At 32.9% G+C, this 12,348-nt stretch overlaps 1 non-coding gene across 1 annotated transcript; it reads left to right on the top strand.

Annotated features, from left to right (window-relative positions):
• The first annotated feature begins 1,085 nt into the window (after window positions 1-1,085).
• Window positions 1,086-1,187, top strand: LOC112321226 (U6 spliceosomal RNA). Its single transcript, XR_002976505.2, has one exon. It is a non-coding gene; the product is annotated as a U6 spliceosomal RNA (small nuclear RNA).
• Window positions 1,188-12,348: the final 11,161 nt, after the last annotated feature.

The following is a 12,348-nucleotide window of genomic DNA, read 5'->3' as shown; positions in this document are numbered from 1 at the left end:
AATGACATTAGTTATCTAAATACGGTGATAGATTAATGTTAAAGACTTAAAAAGTATCTCTGCATATATATCTTTTTCACCTATTATTTTGTGTTGCTAATGAACGAAAGGAGAGAATCTACCTGCCAACATTTTTTTCAGAAGAAAAGATTTTTAAAAACTTCATTTTTACAAGTAAAGCCATACTGAATATGTGTATTTTATTTGCATTAAATACATGATTATTGTATTTATTCTTCAAAAGAACATTGATAGATTTCTTTCTTTACATAGGAGAAGTATTATAATAAACTCCTCTTCCTAAATAAATATTTGTGGAATAGTATATACAATTAAAGATTTAAAAAGTCCCTTGAGTTTATTGTTCATTATCATCCTCAAATCTGTAACTAAAGACAAATGATATGCAACAATACATATTTTATTAAATTATTATAATTATAATACACATTTCCCAACAGTTCCAAAAGCTCTAACATGCTCAAACTTGCTTCTAAATTCATGAGTGTTTACATTATTTAAATATTAATATGCAATTAGGTAAAAACTTTATTTAAAAAAGAGTACATTAAAAAACACAGGTAAAACTGATTATAAAAGTCTTGCTCTTTTTGAAGGGATTAAACACATAGCCGCATGCTTTGAAGCAGAAATATTGGCTTGAAACATTTAATAACAGTAAATATAGAAAAGAAAATCAAAAGAATATTTTATTTTCCACTCTTTTTGCTTATTAGTAATTGTGGATCATGCTCCATGCAATGCCTTTAAGGAAATTATTTAAATATGTGTTGTTTAAAATTTCCATGTTTAAAGGAAAATCTAGCTGTAAAATTATCAGTGGTGTGTGTGTGTGTGTGTGTGTGTGTAGAAAAAATAAGCAGCCTATTTCATCTCATCATTCTGATTTAGAGGAGTTTCTAAGAAAAGTAATCTTTACATTATTTGACTCACAATTTTGTGTAGTACCTGACTCTTTTAAGTCATCCTAATTTTAACTGATTTTAAACTTCTCTAGTACCTGGTTTTTTATCTCCTTTGTAGTTACTTTTTGCAATATTAATAGTTTCAATAATAATCAGTTGTGCTTGCTTCAGCAGTATAATAAGATGGGAACAATACAGAGAAGATTAGCATGGCCCCTGCCCAAAAATGACATGCAAACTCGTGAAATGTTCCAGTTAAAATAATTAATAATAATAATAACAATCAATGATAAAAGTTTCCATAAGTTTATCAATATTGTTCAAGTTATAAGATAATTTTAAAAAGCAGATCAGAAAAGTGAGATTAGGAAAGCTGATCTTATTTATTACACTTCAAAATGCTATAACAAACTGATTAAAACTCCTCCAGGAGGCAAGAGTTGAAGCTTCAAAGAAGATTGAGTCAATTGAATTGTCAGAAGTACAATTGTGGAAAGGATGGGGAAAGGAGCTGGACAGTTGTTCGTTTGCTACATTAGAAAGAATACAAAATAATCTAGCTATATGGCACGGACTTCTAGGTTGACCCTCCTCCCCTTTGAAAGGTTAAATGTGTAACATTAAGGAAGCAATATTGTGAAATGAAAACTATCTGGTACCTAACTGGCAAACACAACAATGTTGTAAGTTAACAATATCACTATTTTTCTTTAACATTTAAACAATTCTTAAACCATATAACTATTAAGCCAGAGAGGGCTAGCTCTTATGAGTTGATTTATATGCAAATTCAGTGGTCTTTATATTGTAGTGTGGTCCTTCTCATTTTAATATTTTTATCCTCAGAAAAGAAATGTGGTAACACAGATCTTTTGTAACCGCCCACGATCGCTCTAAAATATTCCTGGAACATCTCCATAGTGCCTGAAGAAACAATGACTAGGAACTGATGATTATAAAACTTAAATAAGACAAGACTTTGGGTGTAGAACTGCTATTCACAAAGGCAGATTATCTAATGATTATGAGAAAAGTGTTCGATATGCTTTTTAATAATTGTGCAGGTTTTGCCACAGCTGAATTGAAGTCAGTTAGGTCTGGGCCATCTAAAAGCTAAATAAACTGTTGTGTCTCCTAACAAAATGGAGTTTACTAAGAAAAGGCCATAATATCCTAGCATATCAAAAATATAATACAGGGATACTTGGAAAGCATCTATATCCAAAGGTCTCTTTTTTTCCATTTGCCATAGTATTAATAGTAGCCATAATACTGATATAGTGTTGTCCTCATAGTATTTTAGTACTTGAAAGAAACATTGAATTTCTCACTCTGTAATTGTGAGAAATTTTCATAAGGAGTAAAGTGACATGGGAAAATGGTACAACTAGCAATAGTTAAAAGAACAGCAGAAAGTTAAAACTTGCACGATTTTTAGTGCATATGTACTTCATTAGCATATAGGCAGATGTATATATGGATATACTAGTATACAAGTGTATGTGTATTTCATGTATATAATATTGTATATGAAAGCTATCCTTTCACATACATTATCTTTGTATCTTTCAACAACTTTATAAAGACTCATGTTCCTTCTGCAATCTAAGGCCAATCTCCACGTCTGTGATTGGGGTTCTCTGTCTACAAATGTTCATTCTGTTCTTCCCGTGTTCAATATTTCCTACTCACTGGTTTGTAACCTGCCAAGTGCCTTGTATAGCAAAGAAAAAAGCCTACCCCTTATCATTTCCTATTGAAATACAATCACTTTCACACTCATTATTACACAGCAGTCACTCCCCACCCCCTATTTACTTTCATCAACTACATCTCTTTCCTGTTGAACATTTTGTTTTTTATCTAACATCACTATCCTTCCTCCCTCCCTCCTTTCCTCCCTTCCTTCTTTTCTTTCCAGACTTCACTTCAATAGGGTCTTTTCTACCCTTATATCTCAAATCCATTAATATATTGATTCTTTTGAATAGCATTACATTAGTTGTTGAAAATTTTTTCCACTGATGAAAACAAGCAAAATTAAATTAAACCATTTCATCTTATGCAGCACACATGTGCCTATAGCCACCTATGCAGCCAACTTCTTCAAACAGTTGATGAAAGTAGTTACACATATTTATCACTATTTGCTCCACTCCAGTTTGGACTCCCTCTGTCTTAGTACCCCAAAACATACTTTCCGAAAATCAGTGGTGACTTCCGTGACACTGAATGCTACTGCAGTTTCTATTGCTGACCACGTTCTCCTTGAAAACCTCCCCTTTCTTTCCCCTTCTCCAGTTTGGTGGTCTAGTAACACTCCCTCTCAATGTATAGCACCGCCACAATTATTTACAACTGAGAACCTAGGAGGCAAATTCGACATCTCTCTGCCTCTTTCTGTGTTTATATAATCCATCAACATTCCTTAGACATTTTATTACTTAAATATACCTTAAGTCTATTACCATTTCTTCTCTACTATCTGGCCATTGCCAGCTACCCTAGTCTTTAGGTGAAATACTGTACCCGCCCAATGGGATACTTTAGTCTATGACTGTATATACAAAGTTTACCCTAACTAAGCTATTTTCTATGTGTCTGATAGACTCCTTGCATCAAAACTCAGATCTGATTATATTGCCCTCCCTTATACTATTTTCATGCATCCTTACAGTTTCAAAAAGTGTGTTAAATTCAAAAACAAGACTAGATAGTCTGACTCTACCTATCTAGACTTTTCCAAACATATTCTCAACTTAATCTTGATTCTGCAGGTAAAACTACATTTATTTTATTCCCTTTCACGTTTCCTGTTGGCTCTGACATTGGGCCTTTGCACATGCCCTCTTCTCTCAGCTTACATTCCTCCATTTGCCATTTTAATTCCCGTTCTGTCTTTAATTTCAACTCTATCAGTTCATTAAGTAATTCTTTCTGACCTCTCTAACTATGTTTTCTTAATGTACCTTTTTTGTCTTTTTTAAAAAAATTACTTTATTGTTGGTCAAGTACAGTTGTCGGCATTTACCCCCCAGCACTCTTCTTAATATACTTTTGTAACTTTGAGGTCTTTTTTATTTATCACTTTATAAGTAAATATTAATTTTATATTGATTTAGGTAATTATTTGATTAACATCTGTTCCTTAGTAGATTCAAAGCTAGATTAGGTCAGAAACAATATCTCAACTTTGATGTTTCTGTCTTTTTTTAATTGTATTCTCAGTGTTTAGAAAGAAACTGATGAAGAGTGATCCTTAAATATTTGTATAATGAATTAATAAGTGAACAAACGGGTGATAAAACAATTTCCATGATGCTTGCTAAATTTTGTATTATTCTTATTTATATGTTACTTTGACAGGCACTTTCATGGTATTCTCATCATGTGATATACAATATGAAATGGCTTCGTGTTGTTGAAAATCGAACACCTCTGCCAAACATTCCTCTTCATTAACAACATCTAATCCTGAGCACTACCTATGTCAACTTCACAAGAAATTTGGGGGCATAAATCCAAAAGCTCTATATTTGTATTTAGATCTCTAGGTGAAGAAAATAATTATTCTGGATTTTCCAGAAATATAATTTCTCCTCTCTCTACTGGTTTAGTAGGGGAAACTCCTAGTTTCTCATTAATTTGTACCTAGTGGTTCACTCAGGTACAATGCTTTCTGCATACCATGTGTCTTTCCAATGTTACTAATCAACACTGGATAGAAAATAGAAATGTCAAAAGGTCAGGAGAAATTCCATAATTGACAGTATTGCTACTCAGTTAAATGACATCTGGGGACATTAATCAGTAGCATCAGCCTCAGAATAAATTACTATATTAACAAGGGATACAGCTATTCAGGGAATTGCATGAAAAGATATTAAAATACTTGGGAAGTTTAAATGATTAAATTTTCCCCAAGGAAAACTTCTACTGAACAATCATAAAAGTATTCTTACTTTTATGTAAGAATAAAAAGTATTCTTTATCATATCCTACATTTTTATAGTTCTTCCTGGTGATTCAAATGTGAATAATCACATTTCTAAAAAAACTACATAATGATATTTATAAGAGAGATTGTAGAAGTAGTTATGCCTGAGATGACATAGGTGGCATTTTAAGGCTCTTTAAGGAGCAGACCTTATTTGAAATAAAGTGCATGCCATCTTATATTCTAATATTGGTTAAATCTAACATTTAATGAATGTATAATATGCTCTAGACATTCTCTTAGGAGCTATCTTATTTAATTTTTATTCATAATTCACAGAATGGAAACTGAGGCACAACAGCAGGGAATGCCTGAGTGGGTTTTCATAGCTGAGATGATGCTGAGACTAGGTACAATTAATTGACTCCAAACGCTAGGTGTGTTTCATTATCCCATATGATTTCTAGAATGCTAAGTCATTTTTTTCACTTAGAGAAAAGATAAAATGTTAATACCCACAAGACTGTATCTCTATTCTACATTATGCATAATAACTAATAAAACTGCTTACATTTTAAATTATTCTCTGTCACAACTTAACCTGAGAAGAACATACTCATTTACATTCCAAGGGCAGTTTGCTATTTGAATTAAACATAAGTGTACACGAGAAAGGCATCCCGTGATGTTTTCCAGAAGTTAGCTTCTAAGCACTTTAGCTAATATGTTTTCTTGGCAGATAAATGGTAAACTGAAATGCATTGTGCTGTCAGTAGAAACTGCATTGAGGACTATTCTGTATCTTAGCCTCAGCTGCAGCAGTTAAGTGTTACATGACCTTGCCAAGTTGTCATTTTATGTTTCTGAGTAATACTCAACACTTGTATCACGGAGGTGTGCACTAGGTTATTTATGGCTATTTTAGCCTTAAAATAAGTATCAAAAAGTTAATTGATTATAGAACCCTCCTCACAAACATCACAATTTTCCTAGTTTTCCCATCTCAGTTAAAGAAGCCACTTGGTCAGTCTGCAAACGAGAAAAGATTTTCATTTCATTCCTTTCCCTTATTTCCGGTGGAATAGTGAGACATACTCACAAAGAACATTTTACTGGGCAACTCACACAGTCTCTTATCACATGGACACACTGTGGATTGTGTTTCCATGAGGGCTTCCTACCACGCTGCTACTCTACATGTCACAAAAGATATGTGAGGACAGTGAATTTTGCTAACACTCAAATGGCCTGGCGTGTAGGATAGGCGCATTCTGACCTTGGGTGCCAGCTGCTTAGGAGCCACACACAACAGAGGATAAACCAGGTATGCAGTGGTGATGCACATTCATGCCTAAATTTTCACAGCATTCTGCAATACCTTATGGAGATAAAGCTGCCAAGGTATCTGAGAGGTGAGTTGACTTCATGGCTTTTTAATGTCCACGTGTAAGAAAGTTATTTCTTTTTCACTCCTAACATCTGGCCTGAACTTGATTACGTTTCTTCATATCCACAGCTGCCACTGCAGTCAAAACCTACCTGGTCAGGAATAGGTTTAACTGCTCTTTTTCATGGCTCTTAATCAGAGATGGTCCATTTTTTCATTAGGCAAGATGCTTTACACCAATTTATTCTTCGTGATTGAGATCATTCAAACACCCCATTGCAATGCAAAGCCAACCTTTTAACACTATCCCCTTCCCTCATTCTGAATCAGCCATACCAGCTCCTCTGGGTCCTCAAGATAAACCACCTCTCACCTTAGTTTGTGGCTCTACTTACTCTTTTACCCACAATTTTCGTGTTCGCCCATTTGCCTCCTGTGATCCTTCTTATCTCAGTTCGCAGACAGTCCTTCCCTGACCACATGTTTAAAGTTTTTCAGCTCTCTGCCCCTCCCCAGTCATCACCTTGTTTTATTGATTAATTTCACTGACCATTGTCATATATTATTACTTGTATTTACTATCAGTATTTTACTTTCCACTAAGTTACATGCTGCACAAGAAGACAACTTATGTAACTATGAATTCTTAGTAAATTGATTAAAACATATACATAATGATATGGTAGAAAATATGAGAGTAAGAGTTTGAGGAGTGAATGAGTGAAGTAGCAAAGCAGCCAGTACAGCTAGAGATATCTGTGACACTGAGACAACTATGTTTTTCTTGATTAGCATACGTATGCATATTTGTGTGTAATGTATGCATGATGTGAATTATATGGCCTGTATGATCACTTCTGACTACAATAAAACATCTTCATGTGTATTCTTATATAGATGAAAATACTACCTTGAGAATAAAATAATCTCATCAACATTATTTTTTAAAGTACTAAATACAGAATGCTGATTTTTTAATTTAAAATTAGTAACTGCTTAATAAAGACATGAGAACTTATTTCCTCAAAAATGCAACTATTGGTTTTATACTTAAATACACAGGCACCTACATCTTATTTTTTTTTAACTGAACAAGAAGTTTTAGATGTGAAATAGTCTCACTTAGTGTCTTTTACACATTGTAGTAGTTTATTTGCTGATCCAAGTTGATTTCGACTTTTTGTAAACTTACTTCTTGCTATAAAATAAAATATTGGAACTTGGCTTGTGAGTAGAAGAAATTCTTGAGAATTGCTCCCTCAAGAGCATGAGTTTTCAATAGAATGTTGTTTTGAGAAGATGAATAGTATTGCTGAAACATAGAAATCCTTATTGAGATATATTTTTGTTTTGTTGTATTGTGGTGTTATATTGTTTTTTTCTCCAAGCATTATTTGGAATATTAGTCTAAAATGATTCTAAAACTTAGTTGAAACAATGACAGAAAGAAGAATAGCAAACTAATAGTGATAAAGTTCCAAAAGCAGAAACAAAAAGCAGTCAAGGGAGAAATATTAACTAAAATTGCTAAAAGAAAAGAAAATAAAATTGATAAAAGAAATGTTACTTTAAGACATCATAATAAAGTGAAAGACAGATAGGTTTCAAGTTAATGACTGTTTGGTGGCTTACATGAAATGGATCAATTTTCCCAGTCTAACTTTTAATAGAAAATCATCCATTTCCAAGACAAAGCAACATTTTGAGTTAAAGAAAACTTTTTACAATAAGGACTCTACATGAAAACTTAGAAGGAGAAGAGGAAGGGTCAAGGAACCTGTATAAGGGACCCATGGATATGGAAAACAGGGCGGAGACTGACTTTGGCAGTGGGGATGGGCGGGGCAGAGTAGAGCAACTGGGGAAAAAATTGGGACAATCGTAATTTAAAAAATAAATAAATAAAAGTTGTATGTGACTAAAATAAAAGTATAGGTTTTATTTGGTATTTTACATTCTTTTTAGCTATATATTAAACTTTATACATCAACATATGTTAATATATTAACTGTGCTTTTCTACATATTTTAAAAAATTGACTCATTTTATGGTTGTGATCACTTAAGTCACTAGCAAATATGTTATTGTTGAATACAAGAGATATCTAATTTTAATTCACTTTACTTTAAAATCGTTTTCATAGTGGCATAATAGTTCTGTCCATTGGTCCAGAAAACAATATGAAGTGTCAAAATTTAAAGCATTTTTATGATAACGTTTGAAAGCATGATGAAAAAAACCTACGCGGAAATATCTTGCTTTCTCTAACTGTATTCAACTTTCTAGCTCTAATCAATTGTAACATTTCTCATATAGCTCCCTTGTAAGATCTTGTATATAAAACAATAAGATGTACTGATAGAATTTTTTTAATTTTAAAATTTATGTACCTATGTATCTTCAATGTTAATCAACATAAAGAATCAGTATTGTTATGTTAAAATAATATTTTACACCAAAAGCAAAGACAGGTTTCTTTTTAACTTGAATGACCTTATTTTTATGAATACTACAGATTTTCATTTTAATATTTATGGCAACTGATTAGAATATTTAGGTTATTTAATAATCCTAAATCTCCTAAACTAATGCTTGTAAAGTAATATTCTTTATAAGGGCACCAAAGACTGTATTTATGACCCAGGCGGATCCAGCATAACTTCTTCTTAACTAGCTACATCTGTTAAAAACCTTATTTCCAAAGAACAGTTTCTGAGGTTCCAATTGGACATAAATTTAGGGGTACACTAACCCACTGCACACGAATTGAGAATATTTTAAAAATCTACTCAATTGCACTAAAAATCCAACAATTTTAGATCCAGTTGTAACTATCATTCAAAAAATATGTATTTTCTTATAGAAAATGTTCAAGAGTGTACAGCATGAACTCTGCTCTCCTTGTTTGAAACCCTTGTGATTTAGCTACCTTACTGGGCAAGAAGACCACTTTGTCCATCAAAGAAAAAGTGCAGGCTGATCCCAATTATGAGCATAGTCCTTCATATATTTTATTTAAAAGTATTAGAATGACACAAGTAAAGCTTTAAATGAATGCCCATCAATATCAGGAAAACTTTATCATGGAAAGAGGATTTCATATATAATTGAACATACTAACAGATTAGAGGAGATAAAGCATGTGCTTCTCTTAATTAAATCAACAAATGCTAACTTAATAAAATTCATCAGCAGCACTGAATAATTTATATTTAACAAACCAACTACAGAGGAGATATTTCCCTTTGTTTTACTGTTGTTCAATTACAGTTGTCCCATCTTTTTCCCCATTGTTCTCCCCTGCCCTGTCTTCTCCCCATTCCCAGTCAATCCCCCCATTATCCATGCCCATGAGTCCTCTATTTATGTTCTTTGACATGTCCCTTAACCTCTTTTCCCCAATTATCTCCCTCTCCCATCCCCTTTTGTCACTGTCAGTTTGTTATTTATTTCCTTGCTTTTAATTTTATTTTGCTCATTTATTTGTTTTGTCGATTAGGTACCACTTATAGGTGAGATCATATGGTATTCGCCTTTCACCACCTGGCTTATTTCACTTAGCATAATACTCATCTGTTGCAAGCATGCTGTGGTGAAGGGCAGGTGTTCCTTCTTTCTTTCTGCTGCATAGTATTCCACTGTGTAAATGTACCCCACTTTTCTTATCCACTCATTTACTGATGGGCACTTAGGCTGTTTCTAGCACTTGACTATTGTAAATAATGCTGCTATGAACATTGGGGCGTATGGGTTCTTTTGAATTGGTGTTTCGGTATTAGGGTGTAATCACAGCAGTGGGATTGCTGGATCAAAAGGCAGTTCCATCTTTAGTTTTTTGAGGAAATTCCATACTATTTTCCACAGTGGCTGCACCAGTCTGCATTCCCACCAACAGTGCACTAGGGTTCCCTTTTCTCCACAACCTCACCAGCACTTGTTATTTGTTGATTTATTAATGATGGGAATTCTGACTGGTATGAAGTGGTATCTCATTGTGGTTTTAATTTGCATCTCTCTGATGGCTAGTGATGTTGAGCATATTTTCATGTGTTTATGGGACCTCTGTATGTCCTCCTTGGAGAAGTGTCTGTTCAGGTCCTTTGCCCATTTATTAATTGGATTGCTTCTCTTCCTGATGTGGAGTCATGTGAGTTCATACATTTTGGAGATCAAACCCTTGTTCGAGGTATCATTGGCAATTATGTATTCCCATACAGTTGGTTCCTTTTTATTTTTTGTTGATGTTTTCTTTAGCTGTACAGAAGCTTTTTAATTTGATGTAGTCCCATTTGTTTATTATTTCCTTTCTATCCTTTACCATAGTGGATGTATCAGCAAAAATATTGCTGCATAAAATATTTGAGATTTTCCTGCTTATGTTCTCCTCTAGGACTTCTAGGGTGTCACGACTTATATTTAAGTATTTTATCCATTTTGAGTTCATTATGGTGTATGGTGTAAGTTGGTGGTCTAGTGTCATTTTTTTTGCAGGTAATGTCCAGATCTTCCAACACCATTTATTGACAGTTCTTAATATAATGCTGGATATTTAGGTTAAAAAAAAAAAACTTTAAATTGAGGGCAAATATCTAGTCAATGTCTTTATTATCTCTTGATTTTAAAGAAAAAATTAAGCCTGTGTTTAAATGTTTTCTGTGTAGGAAGCAAAGATGTGTAATTTTTATCATGGCGAATTAGTCATTGCAATTTATATTTAGTAAGTTATCCATCAAAGGCAGAGATGTCCGATGTTTGATTCAACTATTTCCTCTAACAAAGCATCCTTGCAAAAACTGTTGACTACAGAAAATTTGAAATTAAACACTAATTTTACCCTTGTAGGTAATGATTGTTTTCCATGGGGTTTTCCACAAAAATTTTATACCTAATTGCAGAATACCACATAAGAACTGCCCCAGCCATCCAAAGTAAACCACATAAATGCAATTTATTGATTTTATTTATTTATTTTAACATTTATTTAAATGTTAAATATTTAACAAATATTTAAATATGTTAAATATTTACATATTTATTTTAACTCAAGAAATTTATCTAACTTGCAGTTACCCTTGCATAATCATCCTTTTACATTCTCCCTTACTTTTGCAACCAAGCATAACAGTAGTCTGACACTTATATTCAGAGTATTGTGTAAGCAATTTTACTTCCAAATTTTGCCATCAAATGAAAACAACATTTGTGACTTCCAGTTTCTTTTCATTTTACTCAAGAAGGATCAAGATATTTGGATTTGATCATTTTCAATTCTATATTCCCATTCTAGCACTTCCTTTGAAGCAATTTGCTTCATAATCTAATGTTCTGAGTAGAAACATTCTTCTGATTATCTCAACCTTATTTCTACACTCATATAATATTTCCTATAATAAATACCTTTGATTTTCATTAGTAGCAAAGCCTAGATAAAATTTTATCACCACCTACCACATTAAGACCAGATAATTACACCATGTAGTTTAGAATATTTTTAATAATTTACCATACCAACAACACAATTATATTGGTTAATCTGGTATGGTATTTCTCTTCTTTTAAAAAAAAAACAGGTAAAATCTTTGATAATTCTGAGTTATCAAGAATGCATGTTGAATCCTCTTTAATCTAGTGTATACTACTTCATTATTCAACTAATACAAATAGATAAATGATGTATTACCAATCATATTTGAATTTTAATCATGCCCTGAGATTAGACTCACTAATACTAAATTATTTTCAACTGATGGCCTCTCCTTCCCCCAAAGGGATTACACATCCCATATGTTGGGAGTACCAGTATGTTTATAAAAGAAGTGCCATGTGTCCATAAGCTCTTAATAGACATACGTATGCGTATACCCTAGAAAATAAACAAATCCCCTTCTAGCTGTGATGACTTCTTTCTTGGAACATAGGAACTTGGGTTAGTTTAGTCAAGAGGGGAAAGGCTAACTGTCACTAAGTTGGCTCTATGATGGAGGTATAAATAGAGATAAGTAGGAAAACAAACCATCTCTCTACTTATTTGCGGCAAAAAAAGTGTTCTGGGCATGGTAAACATTCTAAATTGTACCAGGTATATGAAAATTCAATAT

Source organism: Desmodus rotundus, chromosome 1, assembly GCF_022682495.2.
Source record: "Desmodus rotundus isolate HL8 chromosome 1, HLdesRot8A.1, whole genome shotgun sequence".
In the NCBI taxonomy this organism is placed as follows: domain Eukaryota; kingdom Metazoa; phylum Chordata; class Mammalia; order Chiroptera; family Phyllostomidae; genus Desmodus; species Desmodus rotundus.
Note: the sequence above shows the minus strand (reverse complement) of the source record. Positions and strands in the feature narration are given on the sequence as shown.